At 40.5% G+C, this 20,482-nt stretch overlaps 1 pseudogene; it reads right to left on the reverse strand.

Annotated features, from left to right (window-relative positions):
• Positions 1-19,347: 19,347 nt before the first annotated feature.
• Positions 19,348-19,862, reverse strand: LOC115071194 (annotated as a pseudogene).
• Between the last annotated feature and the right edge of the window lie 620 nt (positions 19,863-20,482).

Here is a 20,482-nt window from a genome sequence, read left to right on the forward strand (position 1 = left end):
TCTGGGTTTGTAAAAGAGAACTTTTGCCTTAAATCAATGAGTTGATTTAAAAAAATTATTTTACTTTATTAAAATTAAAGAAAAAAGTGTGTGTGTGTATGTGTGTGTGTGTGTAAGCACTTTGTGCATTTGGAGGTCAGAGGACAACTTGTGGCAGTCAGTTCTCTCTATCATGGCATGCCAGGGTTCAAATTCAGGTCCATAGGTTTGGCCTAAGCCTTTGCCTTCTGAACCATCTCATAGGCCTTTACTCCATGAGTGGATTTTAATTTTAGTTTTTTTGTTGCTTGTTTTGAAATAATCTGGCTACAAGGTCCAGGCTCATCTCAAATTCATGATCTTTCTGCTTTATTTTCTCCAGAGCAGGGATTTTAACTTTTATTTTAAAGGACTCTATCTAAGTCAAGTTGTTGTCGAAGGAGAGATGTGTAAATTTTGCATCCTGTATTTGCAGTGATTGGTACATAGCATCTTACAAAACAACCATTAGGTGGTGGTTGTCATTAGGTGTAACATCTTATTTAAGATCATTAAAATCTATCTTTAATGAGAGTAATTAATGAGGTGACTCTCACTAATTAATTTTCTTACTGAGGATTTGTAGCCATTGCCCTTCTCTTCCTGTGTTGTCTAGAAGTTCATTTATGTGGACCTAAGCCAAATGATGTCCATCAAAGAACCCAAAAGATAAGGATATAGAAAGAAGCCAGGCATGGTGGTATACACCCTTAATCCTAGCACTCAGGAGGCAGAGGCAGGAGGATCTCTGTGAAATTGAGGCCAGACTGGTCAACCTATTGAGTTCCAGGTCAGCTGGGGCTACAGGGAGACCTTGTTTCAAAAAAAAAAAAAATAGCATAGAAAGAATTCCCCTTTTCTTCCAAACCACAGAGTACGTAGTTTAGTACAGTGTTATCTCATGTAATGTTCTTTCAAAAAATAAGCAAGCTTATTTTTTGCCAACATTTGGAAATGGGGACATTTCTACCCCCAATACAGATTTGTATCTTTTACTACAAAACTAGAGGAACTGTGGCTAGGATACAGCTCAGGTGGTAGAGTACTTGCCTAGCATGCAGGAAACCTTGGTTAGAGTCTCAGCAACACATAAACCTGGCACGGTGGTGCACATGTGCAATCCCAGCACTCAGGAGGTGGAAGCAGGCAGGTCATTCAAGGTTCAAGGTCATAATCAATTATAGAGTTTTAGGCCAGCCTTGGGTACATGAGCTCTTTCTCAAAAACAATTCTACCCACCCCAAGGACAACCACCACCAAAATCACTGAGGGGAGCTGTAGCTGAAGGACTAACTTCTGGACAGTAGTTGACTAGAGCTGAATAGCAGCCAAACCACAGGGTAGAACAGTGTTCTTTTCCTTTCTTTTCTTTTTTCTTTTCTTTTCTTTTCTTTTTTTTGTCTTTCTGAGACAGGGTCTCCCTGTAGCCCCAGCTGTCCTGGATTCACTATAGAGACCAGGCTGGCCTCGAACTCACAGAGCTCTGCCTGCCTCTGTCTCCTCAGTGCTGGGATTAAAGGTGTGCGCCACCACCAAGCCCAGCCTCTTTTCTTTTTTTTAAAGATTTTTTTGTTTTTAAATTTTATGTGTATTTGTTTATTGCCTGCATGTAGGTAAGTGCACCCTGCGCCATGCAATGCCCTCGGAGGACAGAAGAGGCTGTCGGATTCTCTGGAACTGGAGTTACGGACATTTGTTAGCTGCCATGTGGGTGCTGGGATTCAAACCCAGGTCTTCTGCAAGAACAGTCAGTGTTCTTAACCGCTGAACCATCTCTCCAGCCCCAGTGTTCTTTTCTTAAATATGACCCAAGGGGGCTGGAGAGATTGCTCTTGCAGAAGAGCCATGCTGGGTTCCTGGCACCCACATGCCAGCTAATAACCATCTATAACTCCAGTTCTAGAGAACTGGACACCCTCTTCTGGCCTCTGTGACTATTGCATGCACATAGTGCACTTACATACTTGCAGACAAAACACTTATATACATAAAAGTAAACACATTTAAATATCACCCATGTTAACTTATTCATGGTGCCAGCCTAGGCCTTAGAGCTGGAGAGTTCTGTTTGAGGGTGGGATTTGGTTGAGTGAGATAAGACCATAAAGGAAGCAAAGATGTTTGGTGCTGTTGTCTCAGGGCTAGAATGACCCCCGGGCTTCGTGGGGAGGAACCTAGACTTTGGATCACCCAGATCTGGACTGTAATCCCTGTTCTGCCATCTACAATGTCTCAAAACATGGGGATAATTGTGTAAATGTTCTTAAGCTTCTTCTTCTTGTGCAATGAAGCTAATATTGGGTCTCTTAGAGAGCTGATGTGGAGAGTATCCAAGGGATTAGTAGTTAAACTAATTCAGAAATCTCCTAGCTACTTTCCACCCACTCCCAGATAGTTTTAGGAAATTGTTCATGGAACATTTACTACAATTCTAATAAGAGAAGTACATTAGATACTTTAGATATTTATTAAATGTTGCCTATATTACTAATTTATTATAATCAATTAAGTAATTTAAGATTACTTCTCTTAGTGTACAGATCTTGGACATTCTGGGCAAGCATTTTATCACTGAGTTATGTCCCCAGCTCTTCAGAATTTCAAATCATTTCCTCCTCAATAGAATTCTTCAAAGAGAGTCACAGTGGCCACTTTCTGACTGACTAAAGCTTCCTACAGTATTTGGCTAGATGTCTGCCTTCACTGTATCTATGCTTAAGACAGTAAACAAGGGGCTGGAGAGATGGCTCAGGGGTTAAGAACACTGGTTGTTCTTTCAGAGGACCTGAGTTGGGTTCCCAGTACTCACATTGGGTTGCTAACAGCTGCCTTGTAACTGTAGCTCCAGGGCATCTGGCACCCTCTCTGGTCTCATTGGGTACTTGTACATACATGGCATACATTGACACACATATATATATACATGTAACTCCAGTTCCAGGGGATCCAATGTCATCTTCTGGCCTCTGTGGGCTTTGCTCGCACAGGTGCAGAAAAAACACTTATACACATGAAATATAAATAAAAATTTAAAATTAAAGAATAAAAGACAATGAACAATAAGAGAAATGTTTAAAAAGCGAAAAACAATCCCATCACATCCCATGGAAAGATTAAGAATCCCTTGTGTTTATGTGTATGTGTGGTGGTGGTGGTTGAGGGGCGGGTAAGAACAAGGTTAAATTAATTTATATAGATGCAAAATAGACTTGACCTAGGAAAGCCTTTCATAGGTACATATGAAACTCATACTAAAGCCAATAAAAAGCTTCTAATATTTGACCAAAATTGTAACCCACTTGCAATCCTTCATTTATTTTGTCTGCATGAGTCTATGAAATTATTAATACTGTTTAAGCTGTGGCATCCCCAGAGTCAGCTTTTTCATCTGGTTGCACAGTAGAACACCTAGAAGGTTTTAAAGATCAGTGCTTCCTCAATCCCACTCCCACTCCTTCAGTCCCACTGACTGACTGGTCTGATGTGGAGCCTGATGTCAGTTTGAGCTTCTGCTTCACGGTCTTTAAATTGGGCACTGGGCCTGAACTGAAGCCCTAGCACATGCTAGGCTAAAGCTCTACCACTGAGCTATCTCCCTAGCCCCTTTTTTCCCTTTTTGAGTCAGAGTCTTGCTAAATTGCCCAGGTTGGCCTCACTTTCTAGCTCCATGGTCTTGTGTCAATACTGAACACTGACAGGACTAGAAGGTAAATCCCCAGAGAACAGAGGCCTAGCTGGAGCTCTTTCTCTTATTCCTGACATTTGTAGGACTCTTGCTGGCTACAATGAAATGAGCCTCCAGAATGAATGCAAAACAGAGAAAGAATGTCAATCCTCATTCCAGCAAGGAGGAAAGTCCGTGCGACCATGTCTATGTATGTCTATGACAGAAGCAGCAGCTGAACTGCACTTCAGATTTATAAGCACATCGAATGCTGCCATACCAAGAGCTTGTTTTGCTTTAAGACTTGGTCTTGTTGTGTAGCCCAAATTGTCCTCAAATTCATTATCATCCCACCTCAGCCTTCCGAGTGCTGTGATTACAGTCATGTGCTTCCACACCAAACACCGTACCAATAACTTTTAAGATGGATGTTATTTGGTGCTGGGAGTTGTGTTTTTTGTTGTTGCTTTTTTATTTTTATTTGTTTTGAGACAGGGTCTCTTATAGCCCAGCTGGCATGGAACTCTCTATGTAGACCAGGCTGGCTTGACTTTGATCTCACAGAGATCCACCTGCCTCTGCTTCTCAAATGCTGGGATTAAAGGCATGTAACACCATACCTAGCTCTGTTTTTTTTCTCAATATTTAAAAAAATATTTTATTTATTATTTTTTAATGTATGAGTGTATTGCCTACATGTAGGTAGGTGCACTCATGTTGTACAATGCCTATAGAGATTAGAAGAGGGCGTCAGATCCCCTGGAACTGGAGTTACAGACAGTTCTTAGCTACCATGTAGATGCTGAGAATTGAACCTGGGTCCTCTGCAAGAACAGCCAGTGCCCTTAACCCCTAAGCCATCTCTCCAACGCCTCTGTTTTATTTTTTTGTTTGGTTTGTTTCTTGAGACAAAGTTTCACTATGTAGCCCAGGCTAGCTTCAAATTTAGGATCATCCTCCTGTATCAACCTCCCAAGTCCTGGGATTACAAGTGTGTATCACTACATCTTGTTTGCACAAAGGATCTTGTGCATGCTAAACATGCTAAGCATGTCTCTACTTACAAGATGGGGATGATTATTATTTGCACTTTCTAGAAATTTATTACAGGCATGAATTTTTCAGTAGGACAACCTGTCACATTATTTTGATTTTTTAAAATAAAATTGAATCTGTTTCTGAATTTCAGTTTGCCAAAGTCAATAAATAAATAATTTCATATAAATCATGTACCATGGGCTTGTCTAAGAGCCCTAGTCTTCTGGATATGTTGGAGGGAGTATGTCTTTGAAGCATAGTGGTCACCATTATCAATCCACTTCTCTAATACTCGATGCCTCTGTCATACACTGGTCCTTCACTGTTCAGTTCCAGGTAGACCACAGAGGTGTCCTTCATCATGGTCATCTCTGATGTCTGCAGTTCTGCAGGCTCCGGTCCTCCTCTGGCATCAGCGTACTGAGTCCCCCTTTTAATATCCAAGTCAGTGCAGGGAAGCAGGTATTGGCTTCCTTTCAGCATAGAACCTTCCTTCCCAGTCTTGTAGGGATCAAACAGTCGTTAAGAGTCCAGGTGAATCCTCTTCTTTCCTTTGTTTCAAGGAAATAAGTGTTCCTTAAAAAGAAAGAAAGGAAGGAAGGAAGGAAAGAAGAAAGAAAGAGAGAGAAAAAAGAAAGGGCTTAGCAAACAACAAAACACTGTCATATTCTCTGGGATAACAGAATCCTAATTCAAAATGCAAAGATCTGAATGTTGTGCTGAAATCAGAATCCTTCTGCTTTAGCTACCTGAGTTGTTGGGATTATAGGCATGCATCATCACTTTCAGCTTCCAGTTCCCTCTAATATTAGAGTTCTAACCTGTTTAGAAGTACTGGCCTTTTTGAGACTGAAGACCTGAAGTTATAACTCAAAAGAACTTGCTGGGGCCCAGTGCATGGTGGTTATCAGAGAACACATACAGAAATAAAAGTTTAGTGCCCTGCAAGCCTGGGACCGCTTAACACCATTGTAAAAATAATAAATATATATAAAAAAAAGTTTATACTTTATGGTGGGGAAAACAGGTCATTAATAGAAATAAATCCTGGAGGACAGTGATGGCAGGATGAGAAAAATAATTATGTTGGTTTTCTAGAAGACTCGTATGCCTATGTTGGAGTCATCAATAATAATAGCTGATACATACTAAATACTAATATTCATGAAAACTGTTGTAGGTAAGCAACATTCATCCCAATTTGCTGATGAATTGAGTCACAGGAAGTTTTGTTGCCATGGTTATCCAGTTGAGGGAATAGAGCTGAGATTTAGATCCTGCAAGACTTAGGTGCATTGTCTTTAATATTTGGAGAATTTGGGGCACTGATTAAAGACTGCCACTGTTCTTTAAAGTCTTTCTTGTGAAGTGCTGCCCAGCTTAACCTTGGTGGAACTGCATAACCATGATTGCCCATAAAGCCTTAAAGCCCTGTAGACTTTCAGTGTGTACAAAGGCAATAGCAAGAGCTAAACATTTTCTTCTCTAACTTCCTCCATGGTTTATCAAGTAAAACAGTTACCTTAATCATCTTAGGGTCCAAGGGTTGAGGCTTTGCTTTTTCCTAAGAGATGATTTGCTGGGAAGATTTCTAAGAAAACACTTTGGCAAAGGGGGAAAAATTGACTACTCATTGACCATCAAGCTGGGAGGTCTCACGACCTTTGGATCATGAACACAGGTCATCTACTTTGGCAGTCATATAGGATTTCTGGGGACCAACACATTCTTATTAACTGAAGATACTAAAATGTAATCATGAACCGGACAGAACTGGGATAGAGTGGCATGTCTTAAGAATAAAACCACAGACATTTGTATACATTTTATTCAAACCACCAGTAGTGTGGCTTTTGACCAATCCAATCTAAGTGTATCTTTTCTTAAAGTTTGTATTGTTTTAACACAGATTTTCACTACACAGCCTAGGCTGGCTTCCAGTTTGGAATTCTCCTGCTTTAGCTTCCCAAGAGTTGGGATTGCAAGTGTATGCCACCATCCCTGCTGAACTTTTGGTCCTTTTTTAGTTATTGTAGTCCTGAGGATCAAACCAGGGCTTTGCTAGGTCCTCTACCATTGAGCCACATCCCAGCCCTCAAGGGTATACCAATTATTATTTTGGGGGGGATTAGAGGTACTGAGGATTGAATTTAGCCCCCCATCCCCCCATACTAGGTAAGTACCCTACTATTAAAACATGTTCTGAGCTCTGGTTTTTTTTTTTTTTTTTTTTTTTCCAAACAGAGTTTCACTATGTAGCCCTAGATGGCCTAGAACTAGCTATATAGACCAGGCTGGTCTGGAACTCACAGAGATCTGACTGTCTCTGCCTCCTGAGTGCTGGGATTAGAGAAGTGTATCACCACACCAACCAAGCCCTCTTTTTGCATTTTTAAAAAAAATTTTGAGATAGGGTCTTACTAATTTTCCCAGCTGGCCTTGAACTCACTCTGTAGTCCAGATAGGGCTTGAACTTGTGACCATCCTAAGTAGTCTGGCTATACCATGCCTGGTTGGACTGTATAAATTTTTTTATTGATTTTTTTTGTGTGTGTATTTCATACAGAACATCCCAAACAATCTTATTCATCTTTACACCCGCATCCCAAATGGAAACCTCCCATAGCCCGCCCCCACCACTGGTGCCCATATACTCTGTCATCCCTGTTACTGTCCACTGTATTGTCAGTGCCCCCAGCCATTCCCCAGTGCAAGTCCATCTGCTGAGTCTGGTCAACCTATCTAGAATCCCTTGTTTTAGGAAGATCAGCTCTTCCTCATTTAACAGCAATCAGATGCCAAATAAAGACTGTATAAATTTTTTGGGGTCTTTTTGAGTCAGGGTCTCCCTGTAGCCCCAGCTGTCCTGGAACTCACTATGTAGACGAGGCTGGCCTTGAACTCACAGAGATCCGCCTGCTTCTGCCTCCCGAGTGCTTGGATTAAAGGCGTGCGCCACCACGCCCAGCAAGACTGTATTTTTTTTAATGTCCTTTGCTCTACTAGTTCATAGAATACACCAAGTTCCAGAAGGTAGTGTTGAACGAGAGTTACAGTGCTACTATTAAAATCTGAAGTTCGTGATCACTATGAGTTGTAGCATGCACTCAAGAGAGGGTAAGAGGCAGGTTACCCACATGCTTTATTCTCATTGGTTCCTCTTTTGGTGGTGGTGGTGATAGGGATTGAACCAGGGCCTTGTGCATACTACCAAATGCTCTGCACTGAGCTACACCCCCAGCTCCACAGCTCCACAATAATTCCTTTTTTTTTTTTGGTCTTGTTAAACAGCTCTGGTTAGCCAGGTATGCCTATGTAACCTAGGCTGACCTAATAAATCCTTTCGGCTTGTGGCATTGGGGTGTCTTGTGCACAGAGCCCTTTCTGGCTTACATTTTTCCTTTTCTGTGCACTCTTCTCTTGGTTTAGAGTCTGTGATGAATCATTTACTGAGACTTTTGCTATCCTGTCAAGGGACAGTCTGATGGTGCCATCCTTGACATCTTGGTTTTTGTAGTCCCTTAATATGCAGAGCTCTAGCTGTCTGTCCCCAGACTTTTGATTTTCCTGCTTCAGCCTCCAGTGGTGGAATTAGAGGAATGTACCACCACACCCAACTACCTCCAGTACTTTTATCAATGAAGTATTGATAAAAAAGAATTAAGGTAATTCTTGACATTGGTCTTCAAAAACATCTTCAAGATAAGAACTTGGATATAAATTATACATCACAAGGAGATTCTGAGTAGATAAAAATACCTTTTATAGCTGGGTGTGGTCATGTATACCTGCAACCTCAGCACTTGGTAAAGGAGACAGTAGGATCAGGAAGTCAAGGACATCTTCAGTTACATGGAGAGTTAGAGGCCAATATAAGTTACATGAGACCCTATCTCAAAAAGCCTAAACCCAACCATCCACGGCCCCCTCAGAATACCTTGTTATGCAGGTTGTTGAGAGCCAAGTATACTAACAGTACCAAATGACTATTGTGTTCTCTTGTCAGGCATGTGTATTATTTAGATTCAGCCAACAATTTTCTTTTCCATGTCTTTTGTTCCCAAAGGAGAATTGTGTTTCCTCTTTATTTTTCTAATATAATTGGTATGAATACAGTGATCATAATATTTATCAACCTAGATAGTTTTAGTAGGCTATATATTCCTCCAAAAAGGAGGGAGTGAGGAAGGACACAAATTTTAATTCACCTGGATATTCAGTGAATGTAGTCAGGCTAAATGCAGAGCCTGACTTTAACCATCTAAAAAGTACTTCAGAATTTGTGTATTCTGAGAAACATGGTTTATGTTTCAAATAAACTGTTTTGATTTGGTTTTAAGACAGAGTCTCTTGGGGCTAGAGAGATGGTGCAGTGGTTAACAGCACTAGCTGTTCTTGCAGAGGACCCAAGTTTGAATCCCAGCACCACATGGCGGCTAACAACCATCCATAACTCCAGTTCCAGGGGATCTGACCTCCCTGAGCATTGCACGACACAGGTGCACTTACATACTTGCAGGCAATACATTCATACACATAAAATAAATAAAATATTAAAAAAAAAGACAGTCTCTCTGGCACTTACTATGTAGCCCAGGCAGGCTGACTTTGGATTTATGGCAATCCACTTGCCTCACTGGGCTGGATACTGGGATTATAGGTATGAGCCACCTTGCTCAGGCAAATTTTTTTTTGTCCTTTAAGGAAATACGTTATTTCTCAGAAAGAATATAGAAAAAGAGGACTAGCCAGGCATGGTGGTGCATGCTTTTGATCCCACCACTTGGGAGGCAGAGACAGTCGGATCTCTGTGAGTTCAAGGCCAACCTGGTCTGCACGGTGAGTTCCAGGCCATTTGGGGCTACAGAGGGACCCTGTCTCAAAAAGACTAAAATAGAAAAAAAGAAAAAGAAAAAGAAAAGGAGGACTAGGAATGCAGCTTTTTGGCAGAGTGCTTGCCTAGCTTGCATTAGACCCTTGAGTTCAATCTCTAGCCCACATTAAAACCAGGGGTGGTGACACATACCTGTAACCCCAGCATTTTGAAGATAGAGTCAGGAGGATTAGAAACTCAGGGGTAACCGCATAGTGAGTTTGAGGCCAGCCTGGTATACATGAGACCCTGTCTCAAAAAAAAAAAAATATATATATATATATACACATTCACACACGTATGCATATATAGAAACATATAATGTATAGTGAAAGAGAGCATCTAAATGTTAACTACATTTATTGCCAGGCATGGTGGCTTTAATCCCAGCACTCAGAGAAATTGAGGCCAGCCTGTTCTACATAGTGAGAGTTCCAGGCCAGCTATGGCTACAAGGAGACTAAAAAAAAAAAAAAGCTAAATATATACATTTATATAAATGCCTCAGATTTTTATCTACTCTGACATCAGTGAAGCAGATAAATGGTTTGGCTGTGTAGTCTAGGTTGATCCGGAACCGAGTCAGTATCCCAGGCTGACTTTAAATTTGAACTTGTGGTGATCCTCTTGCCTTAGCTTCAAGCATGCTGAGATTATAAGCATGAGTCACTAAACCCAGCTACAAATGACCTATTTTTCATTTCTTTTTTTAAACATTTATTATGATGATTATTAATATTTGGGTGTATGTGTGTGTATGTCATAGTGCATGGTCAAAAGACAACTAGACAACTTTTGGGAGTCACTTCTCTCCTATCGTGCGGGTCCCAGGGCTCAAACTCTGATCATCAGACTTGGCAGAAAGCACCCTTACCCACTGAGCTTTGTTCTTCCTGTTGAAATTCATTTCTGAAGGATCATAAACCAGACTATGGTGGTTAGGACCCTTGAATACTTCCATTTACTATTGTGAAATAGGTGAAGAGGAGAAATGGGGTTCTGATGTGGAGATGAGTTGCAATGTGCTCAGAACTAAATTGAACCACTCATATTTTTGTGGTTCACATATATATGTATATGCATATGTATATATACACATACATATTATATATATATGAGAGAGAGAGAGACAGAGACAGAGAGAGAGAGAGAGATATTTTGAGATTGGGTCTTTCTCTGGCAGGCCTGGCATTCACTATGTAACCTAGGTTGGCCTCAAACTTCCAGCACTTCTGGCTCAGATTCTCAGTGCTGGAATTGCAGGTGTGTGCTACCATGCTCAGCTTTTTTTGTTGTTTTAGTCTTTTTATTTTTTATTTTTTGGACACAGGGTCTCCCTGTAGCCCCAGCTAGCCTGGAACTTGCTCTGTAGACCAGGCTGGGCTTGAAATCACAGAGATCCACCTGCCTTTGCCTCCCAATGCTGGGATTAATGTTGCTTTAAATTTTTACTTATTATTATGCTAGGTGTGTGCTGTTGTGCATGTAGAGGTCAGAGGACAACTTTGTGGTGTTGGTTGTCTCTTTCCACCTTTATGTGGGTTCTGGGGATTGAACTCAGATTGTCAGGCTTATGTGGCCAGTGGCCTTGCTGAATATCTTGCTGGACTTTGTTTGTTTGTTTGGTTTTTGGTCTTTTTATTTTTAAACTTTTTTCATCAGATGTAATGTGTTCATTGCTGATCAGTTACTATTAGCCAATATGAAAATAGTTGTTGTTGTTGCTGTTGTTGTTTTAGTGGTGTGTATTGAATTCCAGGCCTCATGTAGAAGCTCTCTACCATTAAGCTGTGTCTGCAGCCCCAATTTATGTTCTCTCCATTGCTAGGTAAACTCCTACTGCTTCAGTGAGCATTCCTTCAGTAGAACTTGATTTGGCTTTGATTTCATGCACCTTTCTCTCTCTTTCTCCAACACACACACACATGCTCACACACACGCACGTGCATGCACACACACATATGTATACACACCCAGATTTGTACATATTACACACTTTGTAAACTAATTTTCCTAAACATTGTTACAAAGAGAAAAATGCTTAAGTTTAAAATAACCCAACTTTCTAAGTCTAAGAGCAGAAATGACATGGCAAATGTGTTGTAGTCAGTTTACAAATAAGAATCTTTTTTTTTTTTTTTTCGGTCTTTTTGTGACAGGGTCTCCCTGTAGCTCCAGCTGTCCTGGAACTCACTATGTAGACCAGGCTGGCCTTGAGCTCACAGAGATCTACCTGCCTCTGCCTCCCAAGTGCTGGGATTAAAGGTGTGTGCTACCACACCCAACATATAATAAAAGATAAATAATAACAAAAAAAGATTGGTGTGAGGGCTGGAGAGATAGTTAGGTGGTTAAGAGCACTGACTGCTCTTGCAGAGGACCTGGGTTTGAGTCCTAGCACCCAAATAGTGGCTTACAACTGTCTGTAACTACTGTTCTAGGAAATCTGATGCATTCTTCTGACCTCCAAGGACATTGCATGACATAGGTACACTTACATGCATGCAGACAATACACTCATACACATAAAATAAAAATAATAAATAAAATATTAAAAGAGAATGGTGTGAGTGGTAGTAGTAGAGAGAATCAATCAAAAGGAAGACAAATGCCCCCAAGGAGGCCAGTATGGTAGGGCATGCCTTTAGTCCAAGCACCCTGGAGGCAGATGCAGGTGGATCTCTGTGAGATCGTGGCCAGCCTGTTCTATATAGTGAGTTCGAGGGCAGCTGGGGTTACAGGGAGACCCTCTCTCAAAACAACAACAACAACAACAACAACAACAACAGGCCACAAGGAAACCTGTTACTTTGTGTGCTAACTTTAAAAATGCAAATAAATAGTTTTAAATTTTATAGTGTTCGGTTCCAATATAATTTCTTTTCTATTGGAGGAACTGCCTAATTCCTGGTTGAAATAACTATTGGAAAAAAAGGGACATCAGAGAGCAACCTTCAGTGGCTAGGGAGCAAAGACAGAAACCCAGATGAAGACCAGCCAACTCCCAGGCAGGGGAGGGAAAGGCATTTAAGTATGGAAAATAGCCTTATCTTTATCTATCTACTTAGAGGAGCTGTGCTGGAAGAAAAGAATTTGCAGGGCTTGTTTCTAAAACCTGTGCTATAAAGCACTTTCAGCCTTCCAATTTGAAAAATAGTAAGGATTTTGATTATAGTTATGATGTAAACCAGAAAATGCCAGTTTAATTAAATTAATTAATTAATTAGTTTATTTATTTAGTGGCACTAGAGATCAAACCCAGTGCTGCATGGTTTCAGAGCAAGTACTCTACAAACTGAGCTATACATTCTGCCCCAAATAGAGGTATATAAATAGTAAATCAGTTTAATAAATCTTTAGAATTACGTAGTTAAGTAGTTTTCTGTTGCTTTATCCATATTTACCATGGCCACTGAGGCTTAGTGGGAGGAGGTGCTATGGTCCTGTCTCTGACTTAGTTTCTCAAACACGTAGGGTGTCACTGTGTAGTTCTGGCTGGCCTGGTGCTGTTATGTAGCCCAGGCTGATTTAAAAAACATGGCAATCTACCAGTCTCCTCAATGTTGGGATTACAGGTATGTACCACCATGCCTGATTCTTCTCTATTGTTAATGATACATGATATTTTATTTTTACTTTAATTTTTATAAACTTTTTTATTTAGCCTAACTTCTGCTGAAGTTGAGGTATTTTTAGGGTTAATATTAACTTAAAGTATTAGCTTCATGTTGACAAAATGTCTACTTTCTAAAGAGTATAGGCAGGTTGTTATTTCTACTTTTTGTGGTATATCATCCAAATATTGTTTTGGGATATATTCAAATACAGCAGGGCATTTTTTGTTTGTTTGTTTGGTTTGGTTTTTTGAGACAGGGTCTCCTTGTAGCCCTAGTTGGCCTGGAACTTGCTGTATAGACCAGGTTGGCCTTGAGCCCACAGAGATTCACCTGCCTCTGCATCTTGAGGGCTGGGATTAAAGATATGCCACCATGCCTGCCAGGACATTTAAAGACATATGTTTCTAAAGAATTTCTATAATAATAGGGCATCCTGTAACCATTATGTAGAACTTTGGTTTTCAGTTGAAAAACTAGAATTCTGGAAAACTTGTATCTGCCACTAAGATTATGACAACGATGTAATACTTAAAACTTACCTGCATGTATATAAGTGTACCCATGTCATGCAATGCCCATGGAGGCTAGAAGAAGCCTTGGGATTAGAATTAAGGATCATTGTTAGCTGCCATGTGGGTATTGGAAACTGAAACCAGGTTCTCTATAAGACTAATCAGTGCTTTTAACCATGGAACCATCTCTCAGCCCCAATAAAAGAATATGAAAAATTATTTTGGATGATTTTAGCAATAATATTAACAAATGTTATTTAAAATATTATATTATTAAGTATGTTAACATTTAGAGAAATGTAGTAACAGTAAGCAAGTATTAGTGACCAATACCTGTGTTACAAAATAAAAGTGGGTGAAAGAGTCAGGTGTGGTAGACAGACCTGTAATTCCAGCACTTGGAGAGGCTGCCACAGGAGGATTCCTGAGGGTTGTAGGACAGTCTAGGCTATGTAGTGAGCTCAAGGCCAGCCAGGCCAGCCACACAGTGACACCCTGTCTAAAAAGAAGATACAAAGAACGAAGCTACTGGTTAGTAGTGTAGCTCAGGAGTAGATCACTTGCCTATTACACTCAAGGCCTGGGGTTAGAAGGCCAGCATTGAAAAGAAAATTATTAAAGAGCTGGGTGCATGGTGGTATATATCTGTAGTCCCATCACTCAGGAGATTGAGGCAGGAGGATTTCCACATGTTCAACCTGGGTTACAAAGTGAGCTCAAGGCCAATATTGGCCCTCTCTTAGAAGAAACAGTTCAAAATAAAATGAAAATAACTCATTTACAGTGAAGGAAATGTTAACACTAGGTAGATGACCTTGGAATGCCTTGCTCCTATTATACACCTTATAACTAGAAGCAATCACTTGCATAGAGCAATGGAATGGTTAATGCTCCTTTTGGCTAGGGAGTGGGGGTTGGAATTAGCAGCTCAAGGACAAAAGCTTGGGACTGGAATGAAGGTCTGTAGGACCTGGAATGTGGCAGATATCTGATGCTCCCTTCCCAAGAAACAGAGCAAAGTAGTATGTCTCTCTACCACCTCAAGAATTTGCTTCCCATTCTGCCCCCTTTGGCTCTGTTGGATTAGAAGTTGATTCCTAGGTCCGATGATTATACCAGCAGATGATCACAGAGCAGGAAGGAGTGACAGCTTCCTGCTTTCTTGGCTTCTCATAGGCACTTCTATTAGCCCCATTCTGGAAGCATTGAGCCTGTGGGGTATGCTTTCATTTTCTGCACTAGGGCTTCTCCATTGTAGTAGACCCCAGTGAGCTCAGCAATCACAGATCTAAACACCAGCTTAAAGTTAGTGTCCTGAAGATAACTCAGCTAATTTGGGATAGGAACTGCTGGATAAGTGCTTTGTCCTGGTTGATGCTCAGATGAGCAAATTTGAAAGCATTCTCTCTCTTCCTTAGAATGAATGCCCACTGCTTGAGTACCCTAATTCTTCCCCCTTCCTTATCTCCTGTGATCTCATCCTTCAGCACAGCTTCTTGGAGTTATTTCTGATATTAATTACATACCTCTGTCTTTGATCAAAGATCTGCTTTCAGAGAAAGTATAAGCTTAGCTACTTTGGAGCATTTCAGACCAGGTTTAAATTCCAGGTCTGCTACTGTCTAGATGTATAATCTTGGGAAAAATCACCCAAGTTCCCTGGGCCTAGTTTTATCTGTAAAATAGGAGTAATTATGACACCTTCTTCATAAGTTTGATATGCCACCATGTCTAACACATGGTAATGGGCCCTTTATGAATGGAAACTGTTATTGTGTTTGTAGGTCATTTTTTCTAGTGCAGTACTCAACTTTGCATTAGTTTCCAGTATGTTTTTGTTTTCGTTTGTGTTTTTTGAGAAAGGGCCTCATGTATCCTAGACTGGCCTCAAACTTGCTATGTAGCTGCTTTTAAAGTCTTGATCCTTCTGCTTTCATCTCTCAAGTGCTGAGATTGCAGACATATAACACTATATCTAGCTCTAATATTTTTTATATTAGTAAATAGTAACCTTTTTTTGGTCATGTGTATTTCCTCAATCTTGTCTTTCTTTTAATTTATATTTTTGGTTTTTTTGAGACAGTGTCTCCCTGTAGCCCCAGCTGTCCTGGAACTCACTGTGTAGACCAGGCTGGCCTTGAACTCACAGACATCTGCCTACTTCTGCTTCCCAAGTGCTGAGATTAAAGGCATGCGCCACCATGCTTCTTCTTTTCTTTTCCTTCCTCCCTTCCTCTCTTCCTCCTTTCCTTCCTTCCTCCCTTCCTCCTTTCCTCCCTTCCTCCCTTCCTTCATTCCTTCTTTCCTTCCTTTCTTTTTTCTTTCTTTAAGACAGGGTCTCATATAGACCAGGATGGCTTTAAACTTGCTATGTAGTACAAGATGACCTTGAGCTCCCAATTCTCTTACCTGTACCTCTCAGGTATTGAGATTGCAGGCTTGTGCCTCCTCACCTCACTTCCCATTTAGTTTTTATATTAAAAAAAAATACTAGCACGTGGCCAGTTGTGGTGGCACATGCCTTTAATCCCAGCACTTGGGAGGCAGAGTCAGAGCATAGGACCAGTGTGATGGCTCAGCAGATAAGGGGTAGTTGCTGTAAATTCTGACAACCTTAATTCAGTCCCTGAGACCCAGATGGTAGGAGAGAACCAACTCCCAAAAGATGTTCTCTGACCTCCATGGCATTCATGTACCCCCACACATATACATGTACTAATACACACACAAAACAATGAATGTAAATTTTTTTAATTAAAAAAAGAAGAAAAATAATAAAAAGACAAAAAGAGAGGGTTGAGCTCAGTGGTAGATTGGTAGAGTGCTTGCCTAGCAGGCTTAAGGTACTGGGTTCAATCACTAACACTTCAAAGAAGGAAAAAGAGAAAGACCTTGATTGATTCTATAATGAGGCAGGTATGTTTGGAACATCTTTCTAGCTCCAGCTCTCAAAGAATCTTGTACCTATTAAAACTAAGGAAGGACTAAAAACCAAAACTAAATACTAACACAAAACAGACATAACACCCTCCAACAACCTCCAGACTCCACAATGATGGGGTATGTCAGTGGGACAAAGGAGAGTCCATTCAGAAATCTCTCAATGATCAAACCTGAAATGTGTGTGTGTGTGTGTGTGTGTGTGTGTATGTGTGTGTGTGTGTGTGTGTGTGTGTGTGTGTGTATGACTGTGTCGGTGTCTGTATATCTGGGTATATGCATCTGTGGAAGCTAAAGTCAACCTCAAGTGTCTTTCCTCAGATACTGACCACCTTGGTGTTTTGAGGCAAGGCCTAGGACTTACTGATTAGGCTTGGCTCACTGGCCAGTGTTTCCCAGGGATCTGCTTCTTTATCTCTGTGATTATATGTGTACCCCCACATTTGCCATTTATTTATTATTTTTGGGGAGGGGGCACAGGGTCTTCCTGTAGCCATAGCTGGCCTGAAACTTGCTATGTAGACTAGGCTGGCATAGATTTCATAGAGATCTACCCGCCTCTGCCCTGCTATTGCTGGGATTAAACGCATGCCTCACTATGCCTGGATATGTCTGGTATTTTTTTATATGGACTCTTGAGATTCAATTCAGGTTCTACCAAAAAAACAGTCCCAAACCTGGAATATTTTGAGGATTTAAAAAAAATGTAGTATTGGATTATAGACCACAATACAACTTAAGCATCCATCATTCTATTTTAATATAAGTAAATGATTGAATCAATGAGTAAATAGGGATAAGTTAAGAAATCTTTTAAGGAGCTGGAACAGCTTTTTAAGTGTTTGGCAACCCACAGTGACTTCCTTTTAAAGACTGTAGAAAGAGGGCTGGAGAGATGGCTCAGTGGCTAAGAGCACTTGCTCTTCCTCTCACAGAGGACTAGAGTTCAGTTCCCACAGCACCCACAGGTGGCTCACAACCACTTGCAACTCTAGTTCCAGGGGGATCTGACACCCTCATCTGGTCTTTTGCTACACAGCAGGTTTGAGGCCAATCTGGGCTGTGTAAAACCCTGTCTCAAACAACAACAACAACCACAACAAAACAAACCCCCAAAGTGTGTAGAATGTAAAGGGAGAGAAAGGAATATCTCAGGCACAGCAGTCTAACAAACAGTAATTGGCCACGTGATCAAGGTTCGCATCAGCCTGATTTATCATAAGTCATGAAGGTAGTGTGTATATGATTCAGTGGGAAGAGACTAGCATTTTACCTATGTGATCTTGCCCTCCCCATAACCCCAATGTAGTCATGAGGAAAAACTTCAACCTAATCCCAGTTGAAGGATATTATACAAAATACCCGACTATACACAGCAAACTTATCCTGGTCACAAAAATAAGAAACAAGAAACTGTTAAACCAAGAAGAATCTAAGAAAATATGACTAAATGTGATATAGACTCCTTGATGGAGTTTTCGAACAGAAATAGAAAGACATTGGGTAAAAAATTAGGAAATTTGACCAAAGTATAGACTGTAGTTAATGATAATATTAATTGTGACAAATGAATCATAGTAATGTAAAATGTTAATATGGGTGTGGGATATCTGGAAATTGTATTTTTTTCAGTAAATTGATCATATATGTATTTTTTTTGTTGTTTATTGTTTGTTTGAGACAGGATTTCTGTGTAGCCCAACTGTCCTGGAACTTGCTATACAGACCAAGCTGGCCTTGATCTCAGAGATCTGCCTTCCTCTGCCTCATGAGTGTTGGAATTAAAGGCATATGCCACCATGCCTGGCAATTGATTATATATTTTATTTTATTTTATTTATTTATTTATTTATTTATTTATTTATTATTTGGTCTTTTTGAGACAGGGTCTCCCTGTAGCCCGAGCTGTCCTGGACTCACTATGTAAACCAGGCTGGCCTTGATCTCACAGAGATCCGCCTGCTTCTGCCTCTCAAGTGCTGGGACTACAGGCGTGTGCCACCACGCCCAGCTGATTATACATTTTAAAGATTTATTTAACCTACATGATGATGTACACATGTAATTCTAGCACCTAGAGGAAGGAGGATTAGAAGTTCAAAGACATCTTTGGCTACTTTTTATTTCAAGTTGCCCAGGTTTGCCTTGAATTCACTCTGTAATGCTGTTTGTTGTGTGATAGGATTACAGAAAAGAGACTTTCTGGAAGAGATGGTGATTTCACCACAAAGGATAAAATATTTGGGCTGTAACTTAAGTAAAAATAAAAATTGCAGTTATTCAGGTGAAAAGAAGAAAGAAATATTTTTCTTGTTCAGTTTGCATCTAAGTAGCTCTAAAGTATGGGAACAAATATTTGCCATACCCATTTTGAAATACCTTTTTTTGGCATTTCCCATTGTTTGTTGCTGTCTGTCTGTTTGTTTTGAGATAGAATTTCACTTTGTAGCCCAGCCTGACTTTGAACTTCTGGAATTCCTGCCCTCTACTCCCACGTGCTGAGATTACACAAGTTTGTACCACTACATCTAGCTGATATGTCTAGTTTCTCTCTCTCTCTCTCTCTCTCATATCTCTCTCTCTTTCCCTTCCTTCCTTCCTTCCTTCCTTCCTTCCTTCCTTCCTTCCTTCCTTCCTTCCTTTCTTCTCTCTGCTATACACAAAAATTGCTTTGGAATAAAATGTTTAAATATTTATATCATAGCGAACAGGTGGCAGTTCACCATCCAGGGTTGAGAGAATGCTGGGAGGAGACTGCAACAGATCAGTTTCCCATGATGGAAAGGACATCTTCATAGGTGAAGTGGGGGAGGGGGCAGGTGCAATAGCTTCTCTAGTCCCCTCTCCTCATCGAGAATCATAAGATGCACTTCATTCAAAGGGAGCGATGTGTATGTTTGCTTTAATAGTCTTCTTGGTGATCTTTTTCCACACTGAAGGCTGGTTTTTTTTTTTTTTCTGCACATTAGTCTTAGTCTTGACTGACTTTTCTGCAGCTTTGTTGACAATTTCCAAAGCCTTTCTGCCAGCTTTAGGTAAGGCTGGTGGAGCACTGAACATTTTGCTAACTCACTGTGTTGAAACCTGTGATTTCCCATCTAAGTCTCTGACAGACTCCAGAGCTTCAGTGTATCCCTCGGAGCCACATAGGTGCATGGTTCTCCACTGTCCTTATCTATGAAGGCCATCTTGGCCAGGTGTGGTGGTGCACGCCTTTAATCCCAACACTCTGGAGACAGAGGCAGGCAGATCTCTGTCACCTGGTCTACATAGTGAGTTCTAGACCAGCTAGGAAACAGGGAGGCCTTATCTAAAAAAAAAAGAAGAAGAAGAAGAAAAGATATTAGCAGAAATAGTCTTAAATTGGTACTGTGATTTTGATTTTTCCTTTTCCTATTCCTACAATTTTATTTTTTTTAGTTTTTGTTTCTTATTTATTTATTTTTTGTGTGTAGTGTATTCATGTGTACAGCTGTACAGTGTTGTACACCCCCATGTAAGATGTCAGATGTCCTGTTCCATTACTCTCTGCCTCATTCCCCTGAGACAGGGTCTCTCATTGAACTTGAAGTTATTGGTTTCCACCTGTCTCAGCACTCCTGACACTAGGGTCATGCCTGGGCTTTTTATATAGGTGCTGGTAGTTCAGACTCAAGTCCTCATGCTTGTAAAGCAACTGTTTTTACCCACTGTTCTCTCCATCCCTCATTTTTTTTTGTTTTTTTTTCAGCTGGCTATGTACACCAGGCTGGCCTAGATCTCACAGGATCAGCCTACCTCTGTCTCCAGAGTGCTGGGATTATGATTTTGGTCTTGATCA

This window comes from Nannospalax galili, unplaced genomic scaffold, assembly GCF_000622305.1.
Source record: "Nannospalax galili isolate Female #2095 unplaced genomic scaffold, S.galili_v1.0 scaffold1398, whole genome shotgun sequence".
Lineage (NCBI taxonomy): Eukaryota > Metazoa > Chordata > Mammalia > Rodentia > Spalacidae > Nannospalax > Nannospalax galili.